Below are 21832 nucleotides of genomic sequence, written 5' to 3'. Positions count from 1 at the left end.
CAGCAGGTTCGTAATGCTCCTCTCTACATGCTGGTGCTCTTAGAACAACACTAGGGTCTGGGCTATAGTGCCCAGAAGGCTAATCAAATGCTGCTCATTCTCTACAATCTAATGTTCTTTGGACTTCTGCCAGGTTATCGACTAAATCCCCAAACAAGCTCTAATCAAATTCATCTCCTCCACTAAGCTGTTCATCTGACTTCTGCTGGGATATAGGTTACAGCCCCAAGCAGGCTGATCAGATTCAGATCCTCCTCTATGTTCTTGGGGTGTATGGACTACTCCTTGAGAATAAGAACTAGACAGCTATCAAAATTGTCCACCAGGAATGTGGATGTCCACTCGCCTATGGCTAGTTTGGAGGCAACTCTCCCAGTATCCTCCCTGGGGATTAGACCCCCCCCCTTTCCTCTATATTGGCCGAGGAAATATCTAGTGAGTATGCTAAAGCCAGCAAGTCCAGGACGGCGCCTCTTCTTGGAAACCATCAGCTGCGTGAAATTAATACTGAGGAAAAGAGCATGGAGCACCCGGAAAAAAAAAGTTACTAAACATATACTCCCCACCCTGAGAAGAGGTGGTGATTCCGGGGAGGATATGACAACTGATGGCTCAAATACCCATACTCAACCCTCAGAAGCTAAACTGGCAAAGGTGATCTACCCAAAAGGCATTACTAAGGTGCTGGGAAAGTCCCTAGGGGAGCCTTCAAAGTAGCATCAAAACCAGCTAATGTAAAAACCGCACATAGCTGAATCTGAACAAACAAGAGTAGTGGAAATGGGGGAGAGTGCCAGTCAAGCTGTGAATAAGGTTTATAGTCATTCCATCGACAGCCAAAGCATCTAATGCCATACCATCTAAAAAAAAAAGCATCAAATGCATTTTTTTCATTTCTTTTTTTTAATGGGGGGGATCCTCCCCAACCCCGCTTTTTTAACCTTTAACAACCATTTTTATTAAACTAAACCCTTTACCATCTATAAAAAATGCATTAGATGCTTTTTCATAGATGCTTTCTTTTAGACGGTTTGGCGGTCAATGCTTTGGTTGTCGATGCAATGACCGGATACCTTGAAAATATAATAGGGGCTAACCAAATCTAGAGCGTGGGTAAGGATTGCAACAGGTTGTCCCAAATTGGTGAAACCCATGTACCCCCAGTAAATAGGATGAATAAAAGGGCAACAGAAAGGGATAAATAGATGTCTGGAAGCCACTCTGATATCAACCTTGTTCCCCAAAAGACGAGTATCTATAAAATTCGGAACTTGCTGGCCAACTTTCTTGTGATCTCACTGAACTAACAGCAAACATCTCTACCCAAAAAGGAAAAGTCTTGCAACTATCCAAGACAGGCTCTCAACCCTAGAATATAATTTGTCGCTATATGACATTAATGTGACTCATTTACAGGCCCCCAACCAGATAAACTGATGTGGAAGATACTGAAGAGCTATTTGGAGTTGACGATAAAGTTCAGTTGATGACTCCCCGAGCACGGATGGCGCCTTTGCAGCCTACTGAACCCCATAATAGAAGTATGTCTGAGAGTGACTCAAATGACTCCTTGGAGACCAGTCAAGGTGACGTTGGAAGGGGTAATCATAGTGCTCGAGTGAAAACCCAAACAATGATAATGGACCCGAATGAGCTTCAGAGTGTGATTACGGCAGCCCTTTCTACCTTGCTGGTGCAGTTTACAAAGCTCTATGGGCCTCATTATGAGTCAGGGCTTAGAGGATACTGGGCACCGTTTAGGAGAGCGGTGCCGGTATTCCCCTACCACCCGATTCTGAGGTCCCCTAATGGGACCCGTAAGGTACGTTTGGTCAGACCAAACGTACCTTACCGGTGCCGTTAGGGGACCAGGGTGCAAATAACGGGCTTGCCATTTGCAAGACCGTTATTTGCGCCCTCTCCATGGGAATGGGGAATGATTTGGTCAATGGGGATTTACCGGTCCCCCCAAGGTCGGAATGGACCGGTAAGTCCCCATTGACCAACACCGGTGCCGGACCCATTATTGGTGGCAGTCATGGTGCAAATATCTCCATGACTACCACCAATCTCGTAATGACCCCCTATGAGTCCATTCATAACTCGATGCAGGACCAGGCGACACTGATCGTGATGTTTCAATCAAAATTCAGCGTCCTGGAAGGGTTAGCTTCCAAAGTGGAAGAACGCCTAACAAAGACGCCAACACCTCTGTACAGCGGCAGAATTGCCTCTGTGATATGGTGCGAAGGGAATCCATAAATAAATCCCTGCTAATGGAAGCTATCCTTGAAGACTACAAATGGATGTGAATAAGGTGGAAACAAGATTAGAGGGCATCTCCGCCAATAGTAGATCTAAGAGCCTGAATGAAATCAAGTAGTGATTGAAGCACTTGCCATTCAAGTTCCAATTGCTCCTGATCAAGGCAAGGAGACAAATATGTTCTCTATATTAAAAGGGAACTCAAATTTGGAAGTTCAACACAAAGATCGCAAGGAAGTACAATGTCCAACGAAAAAATTAAAGTTAAAATCAAGCTCTTACGTGGAAAAACAGATCACGTGGATCAAGGGCTTTCTTCCGCAACCTAAGGACTCCCCATCCACTCTCGATAAGGCAGTCTCCAAAAAGATTCATGAAAGAGTTGTCATTGCCTGCCGCTACATCGAGAAAATTGAATCATACGACGTTAAGCATAACATCAAGGCCTGATAAATCTGAGTCGATAGATGATACTTGACTTGCTGAAAGTCATAAATCAAGAAGAAGACAATGCTGATTGGAACAATTTGTCTCACTCGGAGTGGGACCAATTTGAAATACTGGCATACCAGGTTCCCCCAGACCCCTTATGAGGTTGAGGAATGTTATAGGTCAAGAAACCCCAAACAAAACCAATGGAGGATGGTTTCTTGACCATCGAAGAGAAAAGACGCCTGCTGGAAATACCCCGAGCTGGCATGCATGTAATTAATACCGAGTCAAGACCTAAAAAGAGCCCAGCAGTAGTTAAACCTTCTGGTGGGTGAAACTGTAAAATTCAGCTAGAAAGAATTGTGAATGGATTGAAAGCCCCATCCTAAATCACAGTAACGTGATGAAACGTTTTCAGTATGTTCTGGCGCTCTGCCACATATCCACTAATGGTATTAAAGTGGTGGGATTTGTGCCCGAAAAGAAGATGGATTGGGTGATTCTCCACCTAATATCTTGGGAGATTAAAGAATCCTTACTTTTGCAAAGTGAGAAACTATTGCCCTTAGGTCATGACCTAAGAGATTTACAGAAAAAAGGAACGGCCAGCATCATGGAGACAACAATGCGAAACTGAGCGGAAATATATCTACGGGAAAAAAACAGAAGTTAAGGAAAGGAGTGGAGAGGATTGGTCCAGACAAAGAGCCACCAGTCGGAACGTGATCATCTTACTCGGACCTGCAAGGGGAAATTGGAGTCAAGTTTTACACAAGATATGGAAAGGATGCCCGTTGGTCATAACGATCCGACTAAACTAAAATTTACAGTGGATAATAGCAATCCACCATGGACAGCTGGGTCTAACGTTTATACTGGGAATCAAAATGGAGTAGAGAGATCCAACTGGGATAGGCAAGCTGGAGCATTGGCCAATAACAACAAATAATAGACTGACCAAAGCGCAGTAGGCCCTGTCCTTTTAATTAGTCCCTGGAACACGAGAGGGTTTAAACCATTATTCACTGAAAACTTAAAGGACTTGGGCAACTATGACATTCTGTGTTTACAGGAAACATATCTCAGAAACATTCCTTCCTGTGATGGATATGAACCCCATCTCAATCCAGCGGGCAAGAGGATTATGGCGAGACCCTATTCTGGCCTCCTCACTTTGATAAAAGTGGATGTGGGATTTACACTGGTCAGTCATGAATCCCCAAGCCCATATGTCCAGGTGGCAACACTTCTTAGGACTTTGCTGGGAAAGAAGGATTTCTCTCTCCTAATGAATGTTTATTGGAGGGTGAATAGCCATAGAAAATGAATTTTGCCAAAACAATAATGAAATTGATGGATGAATTTATGCGTGAGTGGGAGTCCACAAATGTTCATGGGGATCTAAATGTTTGTTTGCTTAATGAGATGGGATGGCCACGGAAGGAGAGTAAGCTGGAGGGAAGAGCATTACAGTGGTCCCAAAAGGTTGGAACTCGAGACTTAATTATGTTGAATGCCCAAGTAGAGGGAGATATAATGGGGGCATTACATGGGGTAGAGGTCAGAACAGATCATGCTTGGACTACTGCTTCATGTCGAGCAACACTGTTGAAAGAGTGACACAATTTTGAAATAGTTGAACAGTCCCTTATTGACCATAATATACTTGCCATCTCATTAAGAGTGTGCGGGAGGTTAGAAGAGAGGAATGTAATGGGCCCAATGGAGATAACCTGGGCAAAATATCGCCTAAGGATGGGTAAGAAGATCAGTGCCATCTATAGACAAACCAAGGCTGCAATTGAAAGAGACATTTTGAGTGTAGAATGTATGTGGATCCTAAAAGAATACAAAGCGCCATCTAGAGTAAACAAAAATCTAGGGATTTCCTCAAAACACACAAGGACCCATAGGACCCGGAAAATATTTGCCTGTGCAAGCAAAGGTTTAAACATTGCCTTATTGCTACAAGATGTCAACGATTCCAAACAGATGAAGAGCAAATGTTGAAAGCAGTTTGCAACAAAAACACAAGACATTTTTGGGAACTGTTGAACAACTGAGGTAATTTTAGAACCTGCCATATGTTGAGTCAAGTGAGTGAGTACAGTTTGATTGCTCATTACTCTTGCCTGTTTTCTGATCTGGCAGCTCCATTGGGAACGGATGTTGGAAAGTCTCTCCATACCTGGTCGATCAAAATCGAGAAGGACGAGCTTGAGGTTTTGATTAAAAAACATAGTTCCACCAGAGCTGCGGGCCTGGATGGCTTATCTAACCAACTGCTAAAAGAGAATCCCATTGCTTGGGATAGGTTGGCAACACTAGTATTTAGGTAGATCCTACGCACGAAACAAAGACTTGGTGGGTGGCCATCATATTCCCGATTTACAAGAAGGGCAATCGTATTGATCCACTGAATTATCGCCCGATTGCCCTTTTTGATTCACTGGGGAAACTCTTCGCCTCAGTTCTGTTGGTTGATCTCACCCTCTGGGCAACAAATGCTGGGAGACTTAATCCTTAACAGATCAGATTTGTAAAGGGAGTGGGGACCTTCTTCAATCACTTTACAATTAGCATCTTTAAACAAAGAGCTCGTATCGGGGACCTGTATCCATATGGCATTCATGGACCTAGAGCAGGCTTTCGATTGAGTTAATAGAGAGAAATTGTCGACAAAATAAAAAAAACTGAAGTGCCCAGCCTGTTGGAGGCTACTAGAGCCCTCTACTCTGATACATCATTACAAATCTGATTATCAGCCACAAGGGCGCTCTCTGAAAAATAAAATACCAATAGCCGACTGAAGCAGGGTTGTGCTTTAGCTCCCTTGTTATTCAGCCCGTACAACTCAGACCCGTGAGGGTCGCAGAAAGGTTCCGGGATGTTCCAGCCTGTAGTTTTCTTTTGTATTATGATAAAGGATACATGTAAATGGTTATTTGACTTTCTTGTGTTCAAGTAAGTAAAGCCGATAAACATTTAAATAAAAAGAAATTAAAAAGTGAGAACACCACACAAGAGAGAGACGAAGACACTACAGCACTGGAGATGATCACCCATAAGATGTGACAGGGAGAGAGAGATGTCAATGCTGCAGAGCTTCGAATCAATGGAGAGGAGCTCACACAACAAATTAAAAGTCCCTTAGACTGCCAGGGACAAAAAGAGGAGAAGGATCTGGCCACCCCATACATACCAACTGAGAGACCTCATGGAATCGGATTCTGTAATGCAAACATAAACATTGGCCTTCCAGGGCTGCTATTATAGGTATGCTTCAAGCCCGTGCAGAGAAAATGAGTGCACTTTAGGACCCTTCTTATGACTTTCCAGTAAACAAACAAGCAGTGGGTGGAGAAGTCAGGGCTAGATTGGTCAGTTAGGGATATCTTATGCTTGGAGAGAAACGTGGATATAAGCATGGGACAGGAATCAAGAAGTGTGGTTTTTCAAGTGATGTAGAGGTTAAAGACTAACAAAAGATCAATAGGAGGATGGAAGGAGCGGCAGAGCCTGGAGGTTTATTTTTGGAGCAGATGAGGTATTGGCTAAATAATAAAAGTAGTTCTGCAGTGTGAGTGTGTGTGGTTGTGTGGTGGGTGGGTAGACAAGATAGTATAATGAGTGATTATGAAGAGAATGTTACTGAATGAAAGGAGGGTGTTTGAGTAGTGTAGAGATGTGTAGTGTTTTGGAGGGAGGAGTAGTCATTAGTTTGGCGGGAGGAGTAGTGGTTTGGAGGGAGGGGTAGTAGTTTAGATGGAGGTGTATGGTGGGAGGTGCAGTGGTGTGGAGGAGGGCAGAGCAGAGAAGGGGGTGTTAGTAGCAGTGGAAGGAAGAGTAACATCAAAGGGAAGAGGCAAAACCTAGGAGGAGTGAGAATACTGAAGGGAGAAAACAGTGGTGGGAGGAGTGAGACAGAGTTGACAACAGGAAAGAGTGGTAGAGAGATAGGTGAGAGTGAGTATAATAGATGAACCCTGAATCAATCAGTGCATTTGTAAGGCACCATCCTAAATCCCATTAGATCACTAGCAACTGGATAGAGTAGGGACAGTAATAAGTCCAAGCAAGTGTCACTGATAGAAAAAATAATGTTCAGAAATAAATTTAATAAATAAATAGAAGCAACCCAATACAGCTGATACACAATCCCATCTGCATGTTGCCCAAAACAAAGACTAGAAGCACAGCATATATATAAAAAAAATTAATTCACATCTCATACAACTAAAACTAAAATGCTTATCATGTATTTAAAAACGACATATAATGGTGACATTATGCCCCCACGATAAGAGCCAAATGGCAATACAGTAAGAGCAGAGAAGACAATAATATCCACCAGGGAGCTCCCAAGTAACAAGAATACATATGAATTCTGCAGCTGAAAGGAAAGGAACTAGGACAACGGTGTCCACTCCTGAAAATCATATCACACAGGCAACCCTTATCCTGCATTCATACCACTGCTGCCCATAGTCGTAAAAGAAGCTGGGGATGGTTAGAAAAGACCCGTCTACCCATTCGACATCCCTCTGCACCTGTTACCAAAAATTCTTTCATGTTTTCAACGCACCTCTGTTTGCGTAAGTGAATGCAGATCTAAATGCCAGAAATATCTTCTCCCTCACCAGGATTGGTGAAATTGCTCATAACTGCTGAACCCATATGCATGCATAATTATTAGCCGACCCCATACTCTCACCCAGAATAATTTGGCTCACACAGTGTTTGTCAAGTGTTGGCAATAAAAGGCTGTAGGTTTTTATTGTACAGATATGGTTATGGAGATAACAATAATCACATATCATAATAGTAACATACTTTTGGGCACCGGATCCTGGGGTTACCCCCTCTGGCCCGTGCCCGCCTTCTCATGTCCCACAACTTGTTGTGGGCACTGTACAGTGCCTTGTACCTCTTTTCCTTTGTTTTTCTCCCTTGTTTGTAGGGTGGGAGGGTTCTGTGGTAAAGGAGCAAAGGTTGGGATGCAATGAGTAAACAGTGCACCTCCTGTTTGTTTGGGTACCCGTTCAGGGCCACAAACTGATTGTGTTTTCTCAGAGCATACTGCTCTCATTTATAAGACTCAGGGAAGCCCTGGGTCTTTGATATGTATAGTAGTGGGAGCTGCTTTGTTCCAGCCTCCGGCCGGATAGCCGACTATCTGGCCCCCTGGGGGGCAGGTCTTTGAACCTGGGCCCTGCCTGACTGTTGGTTTCCTTAGGTGCTTAGCACCTTGGTGCCTGGAGGAAAGGGTGAGGTGATTGTTCAAACCTCGTCCTTCCTCAGCTTTGTGTTGCATAGACTGCATGTCTCTCTAGCTGGGGGGAGGAGAGGAGCAGACGGGGGCGAAGCTGGGCTGCCCCTCTCCTGGCCTGCTGATGGTCACACCCTGCCTCGCTTTGGGCGCCCTGCAGCATTGCCCAGAAGGGCCAGATGGGCACCTCCTGAGGCCCTTTTCTTCTCACACAAGTGAGGGTTATGCACTTGCGCCTATATGTGTAGCTACATCTTTAGGGCAGTAGGTGGAAACAGTAAAGCATAACAACTCATCAGATATTTGAGGGAAATGCTAAGCGCTAGAGAAGATGGTCATGGACACATACGACTGCTTAGCACCAGATCAGTGTGGGCTCCCACCATGTTGAATCCTTGGACCACCCAGTACAGCGGTTCATCTACTGCCCCTTTTTTCTTACTGAGTGGCACTGCATTTAATTCCAGGCTGGCTCCAAACCGGGATCAGCTCTGTAAAGGGAGTGCTGCATTTTCATTTGATTGGTCAGTTGTACGAGAAGGCACTGACCAATTTATGAATTTTTACTTATACCAAGAAAAAGGAATGCAATTTTTGGGTAAAGCATCCTCAGTCAGAATGAGTGAAATTCTGTTTTTAGGAAACCTCTAGGGCAGTAGCGTATTTGGGGGTAATTTGCATGTAACATCCCTAAAACAGTGCCTTTTGGCTTGTGCGCAATCAGTTATGTGCATGAGTAACCCGAACATGCTCTGCTTTTTCCATGCACATGATACATAGTTTAAAGTTGCACGTATGGCCTTATTAAAAACACCCTTGCAGCCGGCTGGCTGCGAAGTGCACGCAGCAAATCTCCTGTCGTCCCACCTTCGCAGTTTTTTTCTGTCATACTTTAGGATTGTGACATTAAACCTAATTGCCAAAACAACGGTTACCAGATAATAACGGGGTACATATTGACTCTGATGGGCAATCTGTTTACACCTGCTGGTATTCAAGGGTTGGCCAATGTGCCTTTTGCATTTTTGCACATAGCGTGGCCCATTGATGAATGTTGATAAAGTCAGTGGTCAAGGAATACATAGATTTAAACTTTCAAAACATGTGCATACCTTTATCATCTTGCCGGTGCATGTCTTTACATCTACTGGATTTATATCTCTATGTGTTTGCATGTACTGCAAGTGGGCTGAGCGCTTACTGCTGTGATATTTGTTTGATCTGCAGGTTGCAGGTTCAATTCCCGGCAAGGTCAACTCAGCCTTTCATCCTTCAGAGGTTGATAAATGAGTACCAACGCAGGTTGGGAGATATTGTATGCATATTTGTTCTATACAAAAGCACTTAAGCATAAGTGCTATTTAATAACACATCAATATCATTTGGCCTTGGACGTTTGCTTGCATTCCCAGTAATATGGACCTATACGCGCTGATATTGTCGCTACGTATGGTGATCCATTCTTGTATGAAATGTATATCGCATTAAATTGATATCATTACCGTATGTTTCGTATTGTGTACTTAGGAACAATGCTATGTGATGCCACTTGCTGTTTTGTCAAGGGTAATAATAGGTCGTGTTCCATCGACTTCCCGTGATGTCACTCTGGGGTGTGGTCAAATGACATCACTCACTGTGATGTCATGCGAGGTCAAGGGTCGTGTGATGTCACGTCTGCTATCCCTGGCCTTTTGGTGAAATGACTTCCTTGCAACTATTCCCCGTTTCGCGGAAGTAAACAGTACCAGGAGTGGACGCGACTAGAAAGGACCGGATGCAGTGGAGACCACCTGTAAGTGGCCATATGGAATGTCCACCAGTGAATGCATTCATGCTTTACCCCTTTAGAAGCAATGCATCCTTTATGCTTGAGCAACCCTTAATGGCTGCACCGGGTATGCTAACAGAACAGAACGCTGCAAAGTTCATCTAAGGAATCTGTTTCGCTTGCAGTTTAATTAAGGATACTACTGGTTACTGTCGACGATCACAAGGTAGACACGCAATATGAATCAAAGGAACGTTTGAATCGTTGTCCTGGAGTAAAACGGAACAGTTTAAGTTACACCTGAGCAGCCTTTCATCTCAGCTCAAGACCATATGCACCCTTGCAAGAACAGCTGTTTGCCAATCATGAAAGGCAGGAGCAGGTTTCATCCAGCAAACGGCATTTGCCTCCCAGCGAGTTCGATGGAGAGCATAAACCGCTCAAACGCTTGGCTCTTGGAAATTCCCATCTGGGAGCAGAGGAGAAAAACCCCTGGCTGACGCTCGTGATGAATTCCAGTCCATTTGCTGAAAGTGGCATCTCTTACACCGACATCTTTTGATGGGGGTGTAATGTGACAGGGTCCAGGCATCTGAGAAACAGGCTCACCTTTCTGGGACTTTTCTGCCATTCTTACATAGATATTGTACCATTGGATGATACAATATGAACGTGTTCATGACGATCATGTTTCTAGTAGTCCTGGGCGAACTTTCTCATACAAACCCCGAATTATATGAATTTCGGAATTAACAAGATCGAACTTCAGACAAACATTTGAAGACATGTCTATGTTCAAACTTGTGTTCTATAAAGGGGCCCTGAAGGTTGGAGTTCCTTTTCAGTCTTAGGCAGCGGTGAAAATGTCAGGAATGTGTTGCTGCAATTTCTTGCTCCCTGGTTGCCAGCTTACGACATATAGTGAGGGGTTTATGAACTGGAGTTAGTGTAGATTAGTAGGTAGACGGCTAACAGTACTCAGGACGCAGAGAGTTAGAGATAAGCTAGGTTTTGCCGGATGTTCTTCAGTCTTTATTGTGTGACGCATTTAGTGATTTGAAGTTGGTGAACACCGGTGCTAATGCATAACATTAGGGGGAGGGGATCCCTGAGAGTGAAATTGACTTGCATGGACATGAAACATACACACGTGACTTTCACCTTTGTGTGACACCTAAAGGATTCTGAAACAAGCACCAGTGATTGAAGGAGGCTTGATGTACTAGTCATTCAGTGTCTTTAAGCGACTGTATTTGCGAAAAACTACTGTGTCCAGCATGCACATCACACTAGAAAGGAGGGGTAGGATCCGAGACTCCCTGCTGGCAGCTCGAGACACAAAAACATAGATTCAGGGATGTGAGAGATATCATCCAATGTACTTCACTTGAAGTCCTGTTTTATTTCTTTGCATTCTGGGATTTGTAGTTCCACTTTTCCCATCATAGAAATCGGACTGCAAGTTCCAGAATGCAAATAAAGAAACAGGACTGGACCAGATTGGAACGGGTCATGCTGGCAAGTATGCAAACATAAACAATATTTGCAAGGGAAAGTAGCACAGATTCTGGGACACAGGAGATGAAATCCCAGGTCCTTGGAGTGAATGTCAAAGGTTATTTAGGAAACTCTTTATTGAAGAGGAGGAGGTGCTATGGATCCCTGGGGTAGCCTGTCCAATACACATGTACATGGGATCTATGTGGGAGAAAAGAGCTGAGATTGAGGGAGGTTGAAGATGCAATCCAGTGTCTGCCCTTGAAGGGAGTGACCCAAGCCTAGACACTGGGTGGCCTTTGGGTAGAGGGGAGCACAGACTCCCTGGGGGTAGCCTTTTTTGCGAGGCACATGCTCAGGCGATATACAAGGATTAATTTGAAGAGCTTTCGAGAGATGAGAGACAGCATTCAGTGAGTGAATGATACATTTGGAAAATATGCCCAGAGTACTCAAATGCAGGACGAGAAGGAAACGTGATCTCAGTGAGCTCTTTACATCAATGGCAGCACTCGCTTTTTTTACCGTAGATGCCAAAATTGCATATGATGAATTGAAGATATCATTAATGCTCACGTTCTATCACCCCATCACAATTCGCCCTGCAGTACATGCTCCAGTACAAATATATGCGCATGGATTGCACCACAATGAATATCCACTGAGACCGACTGGGGATGTTGCACTTTTAGTTCAGTCCAGTATGTCCGAGTCAGAAGAGGGAGAGTGACAGATTTCAACAGCTAAAGATCACGGACGAAAAACACATAGGGCCTCATTGTAAGTATGGTGGTAAGGCAACAACGGTGCCAGTAGCTGTACCGGCACCTTTGCTACCATACCACCATACTACGAGCTGTGCTCGCAGGAGCCTGTCAGCCTGTCGGGTCTGACCTGGCGGGCAGAGCGGCACCCGCAAGCACAGCATGTCGCATCCTATGTCCCTATTCCCAATGAGCCCTATGGGACCCAGCACCAGTGAAACGGCAATTAGCGGGTCCGGCTGGGCCGGAATAGCCAGGTAATTGCCCATTTGCGCGTGTCGGACCCGGATGCGAGTTTGCAGGTAGCCTTGCCGGTAACCTCGTAATGAGGCTGATAGTGTAGTTGTACAGTAGGAGGAAACTGGACATTCCAGGCCTCTATATCTCGCATCCAGTAGGCGGGGGAGGTGAATGCCACCAAGGGTACTGTAGTAATAGTAGTACACACTTGCCTCCACTTGTCGACAACCTGTTAGAGAAGCAGCCTTCCTTTCACAGATCGGAAAGTACGCATCATCACCAAATGGCAGCTTGAACACTACCACCTTCTGCCACCACTGCACCCATTTGAGCCCAGGCTGGCTGCTGTTAGCACATTCCCTCTAAGAAAATAGAAAGCTTGACAGGTCATATAGAATGATCAGCAACAGAATCTGGCCATTTGCACCGTATGCTGGAAAATGGTGTGCTGAGGAAAGACAGGAATCATCATGAGTGTCCTATCACTGTGATCCGTATCATTCGGCACCATGTGCAGACATGTAAATAAGGCAACAGAGCTGAAGTGCATCCCTCCATATGCCACCAGACAAGACGCATACCCACAATAGTCTTTATAATTACCTCGGTACCCCACACTGTACCCCTAGAAATTCCCATTGCATTAGACAAGAGTTGTCACAGCATTTTAGCATAAACAATATGTTCACAGGTTACATGACAGTCAGTGCCTGATGGATGCTAATCTGGTCGTAATGTTTGCAAAATACCTCTTATTGCCCTATTTTCTCCTTGAGAAACCTGGATTCCGACAGCTTTTGGAAAAAGCCAGTTGCTGCTGAATAATTCTGGGCTGCTGTTTTTGCACCCACAAGGAAGTACAGGAATTGTACAAATGCAGCTCTGTCCACAGGGTGTGTGTTCTAGAGATGTTTTAAGTGTAGAAGAATTCACTTCACAATGGGCATGTGGGCCAATGGACATAGCTTTGGAAACATGCCCTTCAGAGCCCACGGGGTGGTCTTCCTTCCTCTTGCTGCCCAGAGGGTCCTCTAGTAATCTAGAGGGGCAGCTGATGTATGCCTCAATGCATCACGTGATGGTGTGCATGTTCATATATCCGGGCACAAGACTCAGAGGAGCTGACATCTGAGAAAAGGTGAAGGCAAAGTGAATAAGGCCTGATCATGTACATGTGGGATATATTGTGGTAGACAAAGGACCTCAAGGTGCCGGCGCCGTTAACCCCTTACCGCCCCATTACGAGGTCCCCTCGCGGGACCTGCTCTTGACGTCTGGTTTACCAGACGTCCTTAGCGGGTCCTGCGAGGGGGCCAGCATGCTAACAACGGGCCCGTCATTAACGGGCCCGATGTTAGCATGCTCCCCATTCCCATTGAGCCCTTTGGGGGCTCAAATGGGAATGGGGATGGTCCGGGTCTGGGTTCCCTGAATGGGGAAATACCGTGCCCTCCAAGGTCGGAATGGCCCGGTATTTCTGCATTCGTGGAACCCGGACCCGAGTTTGGAGGCAGCCATGCCCTTTTTAAGGGCATGGCTGCCTCCAAATTCGTAATGAGACCCAAAGAGTTGAATGTCATTGCTACTTTACAAATTGTAAAAACAATGACATCAATTGCTTTGTGCATATCTTCTTTGGCCATCACTCACTTTCTCAGCAATTGTCACTTTGTGAAATAAGTGGTTGCTGTGGGATAGATCAGCTCAGATTCCAACCTGCTGTACCATGCCAAAGATGCCCTGCACTGTGCTAATTACATCTGTGTTACAAGGTGCCACTGCACATAAGGTGACCAGATTTAAAAAGTAAAAAACCAGGACAGGGCAACTAACATAAAGGTAGGACTAACTATTGAAAGTGGCTGTCAAGGCACTACACTTCAGTGGTGGTTGGAGGAAAACGGGGTTTAAGTGTTACTGTTCAAAAAAACACATATTGTAATTATTTTATCACAAACTAACACTATCTTAAGTTGTAAAATGCAGCATTTCTTCTGTGTGAGATTGTGCATTCATGCCTGTCAGCTATCAAGACGACTACCAAAATCTGGGACCACTGCAGTTTCCAATGGAAAAATAATCTCGAGAAAGGGGGACAGAGCAGCAAAAACCGGGGTGCCCCGGAAAAACCGGGACGTCTGGTCACCCTAACTGGACAACCTGACCTCATTGACCACTCATGGGACCTCTCTGCTCTGCACATGTTGGTCAGACTTTGTGAGCAGTGAAATACCCTCACATATTATTGAAACACTAACAGTAGACAACTAGATGGGACAATCATTACACCAAGTCAGTGGAAGCTGCGGTCTAATACCTTCTATGGGCTGTACATTTCAGAGGAGTGCAACAAGCAGGTTGGCCATTACAGTGCTTCCCTCATTTTTCCTACGGTGTACATGCTTGTGCTGTACGTGTCCAATTAGGTGACTTTCAGCCATTGGCTTGGCAGGTCAACAGGGGCATTGCTAGGTTTGTAAATGATCCGGGGCTAGAGCCCATGGCAAGTTTAGACATCACATTACTATATCATATGAAGGGACGCGTCGTATTGCGCTTTTGAGCATAAATTACTCCTCATACTCCTTTGGAAATATTCTGCTAACATGAAGCTATACTGCCACTCCAAAGTTTGAACATTCTCCCAATAGTGCTAGTCGATACTTTATGAGGTTGTATAAGAAGAAGAAAAGCCTTTGGACAGGACACCCAAAGACTTGCCGTGGATTGAGAAATTATATTTAAGGAACAGCTGGAGAGGTAAATGTTTGCCATATTAGCCATACAGTAGCTTGCAGCTGGGTGTTGGGCTGGCAAACTGACAGGGTGTGTCAAATTCACACAATTTTCAGCATGATTTTGCCAAACTGACCAGAAAGGTACATATGTTTCTCAGTGATCTAAAGGATTCTATGTGATTATCTCGAAAAACAATTAGTCAAGGGAAATGTCACCTAATTTTTTTTTCTGTTTCGGACATTTCAGCGCAAATGCAATTGGGGGGACCCCCGCACACTGCACTCACCACCTTTTGTATTATCCAAACCCACCACCCACATACATTTGCATTGAAAGTCGTCCCAAAATATTTGTCGAATTATCCCTCGACTCATTCTGCTGCGGCAAAACCTCCCTATCCCATCTAAAGGTTTACCAAACACTGTATAATAATAAGCTACGGCCAGATAAAAATACCCAATATGACATAACGTACTTGTGCCAAAAAACCATTGTGGGGCTTGCCGTATCAATATACGCCAGTGCTGCACACAGTATCATCTTGGAGCTTAACCCTGGAAAGCAGTGTTTAACACTTTAAAGGAGTACTGAAAGTCTCCAGATAACTGGACGCTCAGTTCACATAAACAAATAGGCCTAGTGTCTTAACTCCCCCATTATACTATGCCGCTCCACTCCATTGATCATTGTGACCAGGGCTCGTGCACAGTTCACTAGCTCACTTGTCCACAAAGACCAATTTCTCCTAAGCATGTCAATTACACTTTGCGCTAGACAAAAGCATTCAGTATAAACATGCTTGTGAAAAAGCAGAGGTTGCCGATTGGATCATCTCCCTAAAATGAGCACCATTAGAATCACAATCCCCAAATCTCCAGAAAACAAACACATTCACCTATCCATTATTGAAAAACATACAACCAGCCCCAAACTTAAGAACGTACCCACCAAATCACGAATACACTACAACAATGCTTAAGGAATGACGTGAAGATGCTCATGCAATATGGAGCCAATATCAAACACACAGTACTTGGCATTGAAACACGTTATTCTGAATGTTTAAGTCTTTGTGAAAAAGGATATGATAATTATCAAAATCTCAGAAATGGGTATAAACATACTGAAATCTGCTTGTAACAGACATATCTCCACAGCGGCAACTCAACCTGCCAATCAACTCCATTAGTTTCTCTCTCCTGATCTCCTTGACGTAGATGCAGGCTGGGGAGCGATTTTTTGAACTCCTTTGGTCGCAAGGTGGGAGAAAGCGGTTTGTTAAAACAAATAAGACCTAATTGAAGGCCCTTGTTAGGTCAAACTCAGTCTTTTGCATGAAGTGTAAGTGATGAGTCCAGTAAAGCACTTCTTTGAGATTCACAAATATGACGAATCCTCTGGGATGTTATCAAACACATATAGAACTCCTATAAGCCTCCTATGAGCCTCCTATGAGCCTCAGAGTGAAATAGTTCCATACTTCACTTTCGGATTCACTTCTTTTCACTGCAGGTGCCTCAATTTAAAGCTAATTGGAGTTATCCCCCTTCACTTTCTTAACAGCACACTTCAGATGAACACACACAAAAAAGACAGCATGAAAGTTAGCAGTCCCAGGGAAAAATGCACCCCTTGCTTAGTGATTGAAAGTTTACATGGCCCATTTGCAAGAGTCCAGTCAGCCCACTTTGCCTGTGGCTGCCGCCGCCTGCCCTGTTGTCCCTCTCCCAAGTCAAGTGACAAGTCGAGCCTTGAGAGCGCTGCAGTACCATGTAGGGAGGGCACGGGCAGCATCACGGCATCAGAGTGGGCAATGGGCCTTGGCCCGCGCTTGCAGGCAGGCCCTGACCTATAAACACCAGTGTACCCAAGCAGGTAGCTCCTCAAAAGAGTACTTACTAGTCACATGTGACCATTGAAATGAAGAAATTAATTACTATGTCTATAGGACTTGCCTTCTCTGACAAATAAAAAGTGTGAGAGTCTGTTTGTGTGGTCACATGCTTGCAAGTTCTAAATTGAAACAATGTAATCATTTTCAGAAAACAAAACAACACTGAGATGGCTCCATGTCAAAACCACTAGAGCACACACCTGGAACCAAGTTTAAACAAGATCCCACATATTTCTGATTTTTCAAATCCTGTGTCCACTGACCATCCATTACATAGGAACAATTTATAATATACATAAAAGTATTTACATTATCTATCCAAATCGTATTATCTTAGAGTAAATCTGAATTTCATTTGATTTATTTCGGTCTAAACTGAAATAACATTGCAAAAACATAACAATGTAAACAAGTTGTGTATATATCTATGTTGACCTGCGCACCTCTTTTGATGGAGCTCAGGCTGGCATGGGACTGTGCCTCAAGGCAAGATGCTCCGGTTCCTACCTTTGTTTCGTAGACAGTAGACAGTGTTGCAGCAGGGTGAAGGCCTTTACCATCAGCAGGGGAGTTGCTAGGTCTGGAAAAGACCTGGGGCTACGCTGATGTCGGAACTGTTGGGACTGGGAGCTAGCTAGTCTTTTGGCTGTAGCTCCTGAGATTCTATCCGGGGCTGCAACCAAAAGATCAGGGGCTATAGCCCCCTTAGCCCCCCCCCCTAGCAACGCCCCTGCAGGTCAAGCATGTGTGGCACAGCTAGTAAGCCATTCACAGACACGCTCACATGGTGATGTACACTTTGTTAGATTCAAAGTTCCCATTTTGCACTGTTGGCTTCTATAATGGACCCACCTTTCAAGGTAAAAGTGTATGTTTTTCATCAGCATGTGGCAGGGTAGAAGTCCCTCAAACAGACATCAGAAGGAGAAGATACTGTGCAGATGTTCATGGATGCATTGCTAATGCATAAGCAACGTACTTTGCAGGAAGAATCCAAGTGGCAGTAATAACAGAAAACAGCCCACATTTCGAAAACTACACCAGCAATGTCACGCTTAAGTTTGACGGGCATCAGTGAGCAGTACATGGCTGACATCTACCGGAAGCTTTGTGAGCAATGCGGGATGCACTATTCAGTGACTGAGGCATCTTGACTACGGAATGGTCAAAAAGAAAAGGCAGCAGAGCATCAGCTGCAAAGATGCTTGATCCCTATCTGCTGGACACTTCATTCATGAACAGGGATGATGTCCCACCCAGTATACTATAGCTACATGGTAGGTTCTGATGGCTTTACCTGAAAGTCCACTTGATTTCTCGTGATTTGGTTGTCGGCCGAAGGGCTCTATATTGGGGCAGTGCAGGGAGGATTATTTTCAGTGGCATGGCACGGTTTACCCGAGAACCTGAGAGTGCGGAATGTGGATTAATCTAGGCATGTTACTGAATACATCTGTATTTAATCTTTTTTTTTTAAACGCCATTATGTGCAATGCCAACTTAATGAGTGTCCGTACATGGGTGAAGGCAGTTCTACATTGAGACAGCCACATGGATGTTTTCTTTCAGTTGCATGGCCAACTTGATACATTGTCTTATTGGGGGGGGGACTACATCGGTGCAGCAAGCAAGGGTGCTTGGTAAGAATGGCGTGGCATGGTTTTCTGGCATCTTAGGCAAATCCATCTTAATGAGCGTCCTCACATGTTGATGGGGTAGATACATTGCACCACTCAGAAATGATTTTTTCTTATAACGGCACAGCATGTTCTACTAGTATTATGGCTGAAGACAACATGATGAATTTTCTAACACGGGAGAGTTCCCTAACCTTCTGCTTAACCCCCTACGCTCTCTGTTTCACAACCTTCATTTTCTCCTGATCTCCTTTGATTCCCATTTCAGTCTCTTTTGCTCCCCCTTTCGCTCTCCTGTGATCCCTTCTTTGATCTCCCTTTGCCCTCCTTTGCTCCTCCCTTTGCCCTCCTTTGCTCCTCCCTTTGCTCTCCCATGCTACACTTTTCACTCCCCTCACTTCCCCAGTGTGCACGTCTATGCTCGCCCTGGCTTTGCCCTTTAGCTCTCCTTTTCCCTCCATGCATGTCCCCTCGCAACCTCCTTTACCCCCTTGTATGCCCCATTACTCGCCCTTTTATTTTGGGCAGGTGAGGAGGGTGGAAGAGTTATATTCTTCCCTACATTGGTATGGCCTTTTTGCCCAGCATTACGGGAAATGCTCATTTCATGAGTGTGCCTAGATGGATTATTGGTTTTCGTTGGTTAGGCCAATATGTACATGTTCTTACAGTGTCGCTGGATGTTCTTACATGGCATACTGGCTTGCATTATAACACACATGTTTACTTACACTGGCATTGATTTTGTTGCTGGGATCACGGGGTGTACTTAGATATATCATAATGGAATGTTTAAATTATTTTTTCTCACCATGTTCTTAGAGTAACTTCGGAAATAATAGTGGTTGTAGATGTAGGTGATTAAATGGCATCATTCTATGGAATATAACTACATTTCTAACACCTAATCCTTGTTACAGAGAAATATCACTGATATCGTACCCACCACAATCTAGAACAAGAATCATGATGCTTTTGACCTTGAACAGCCATTTAAAAAAAAAAATAAAAAAATAAATTGTAGGTGGTGCCTTAACTTTCATGCTGGGGAAGGCACCCAGAACATTATACATCAATACAGGCAGCTTGTCTATAGAAAACAAACACAACCTGCCTGCTAATGTTTACATTCACATTACACACAATAAAAAACAAATCCCCCCAAAAATTGGAAAACTAATGTAAACAAAAAGTCAAATCATCCTTGGTATGAACATATGAATTGTCATTGCTTGTCACTTTCACCCCCGACAATCTCTGAAAATGTTTTACAATAGAATTCACGTAGGTTTTTATGAAGTGCTGGCATCAGAGAACAATATTGACTTTCCATTTCTAGGGCTTATTCAACTCCAAACTGTTAGACACAATTGATTTCTAACTTGGACCTAGAAAGAAGAACTTTTTGTAGGGTTTACTTGGTTACACTTCTTGTGCAGGGTTGGGTACAGGGCAGAAGCTTTATGTTGGATAGTAAAATATATTGATACATATATTGATGGTCCGGGTGAATAGTTCAGGTGCAACACAAAACAACACAGGTTTGAATCCTGGTCCTGTGCTTAGAGACTGGTCTCCGGTATTATGTTTTTATAAAAATATTCATTAATTAATTAATACATTTAAGGTGTTGATATAGAAAATAAATCAGCAAGTTAACTTTAATTGGCATTAGGAGTCCACTTAAATTAGAATTCTTCAATTTCTGTGCAATGCTATTTGGAAAAATGATGTCGGTTATTTAAATTGACATTTATTTCTTGGGAATGAAGGGGGAAAGCTAATTACCCCCATAATTCAAGTTGAGGAGTCGACAACTCATCCTTACTGTTTCTTGGAATCTGCCGGTAATTGGGGCAGACCAAGTGCCGGTAACAGTAATTCCGTTTGGTGGTATCGCACAGGATTTACCGGCAGGATGCCACCATACATATAATGATCCCTTTTGACCCCAGACACCCTTCACCTCCTATGCTTTCACCGTGAAGTATTATTTTATCAATGCCTGGGCCCTGTAGGGAGAGGTGCCTCCGACTTTTAGCTAAGGCTCCTCATTTCAACAGAGATGAAATTAATCTCATTAGTGAGCAAGAGAGTGAGGCTCATGTGTGAGGTTCTGGATTGGATCTAGTGTATGTCAGTGTGGTGAATGCACAGCGCACATGCCAGAAAAAATGAAGGTTTTGAATTTGGTATTATATAACAGCTGATGTTATCATTTTGTACCACACTACAGCTCTTGATTGAGTGCAATGGAAAATAAAGTAACATGTTTTAATTGACCTAACACCTACCCATTAACATATCCCATACTAATATTCAGTGCAGCTCAGTCCGTGGTTCTTCTGGTGCAATTTGGTAAGTTTAATGGAGACTGTGCAGGGTTAAATGGAAGTGCAAGGAATGAACATGGAGAATTAGATTTGTTTCTGCGGTAAAGGAAATGTGGCTCAAAATAGGCCTTTTGTTCATTTGCAGAACAGGAATGCAGCGCAGGGTAAATGTAACGCAGGGGAAATGTAACACTTTTCTTCCGTTGCTGTTTCGAACAATGGCAAGATGAACACGTTTCACCAGAAATGTCTAGAGGGGTGTCTGATTGCCAAAGGAAGGTGGTTATGACACACAACAACACTTTTGGAGGAGGTATTTCATTATATTTTATGTAGGCCAGAGATGCATTGTGGGTGGTGACTATCAGAGGTTTTAGAAATTAGCTGTCTGAGTAGGCTGGGCTCTCTCTCTGGGGCTTTGACTGATGCTGGTTGTGGGCTGTGGTTTCTGATGGGGCATACATGCTGCCTGTCTCACTGAGAGGGCTTCACCGTGTGTGTCCGATGAGAAGGGGATAAGAAATATTGCCTTGCAAATTCTATTCAGACAGCCTGTGGTGGGAGACATGACTGAACAGATGAACTGAGGTGGAGTCCTGGCACTTGTCACCATAAAGTGAAGCATAAGTTAGGTGAGCATAAAAAAATGTCCCAATTGAGGAGTGTGAACTGATTGCTAGTGGGTGCAATTTATGGACAGTGAAAGGCTAAATAATCTTTAAAAACATAGATAGCTATTTATGTGTGTTTCTTGTCCTATCCAAAACACAGATTTCACATATAAATCGAAAGTTAAATATTCTGCTAAAGTAAATGCTATGTTTCTTTATGGGCTTTTTCACTGTAAAGTAGCAAACTGTAAATGTAACTGAGGGCTGTGAGCTGTCCAGAATATTTGCTATAATTTTTTCAAGATCTGGGATAACCACTTTTTGAACATCAACACTAGAAGTGTATTCCAAGCTCATTGTAAAGGGGGTTTTATATTGTG

This window comes from Ambystoma mexicanum, chromosome 5q, assembly GCF_040938575.1.
Source record: "Ambystoma mexicanum isolate Mex_15411 chromosome 5q, UKY_AmexF1_1, whole genome shotgun sequence".
Taxonomy (NCBI): domain Eukaryota; kingdom Metazoa; phylum Chordata; class Amphibia; order Caudata; family Ambystomatidae; genus Ambystoma; species Ambystoma mexicanum.
This window is presented reverse-complemented; position numbering follows the sequence as displayed.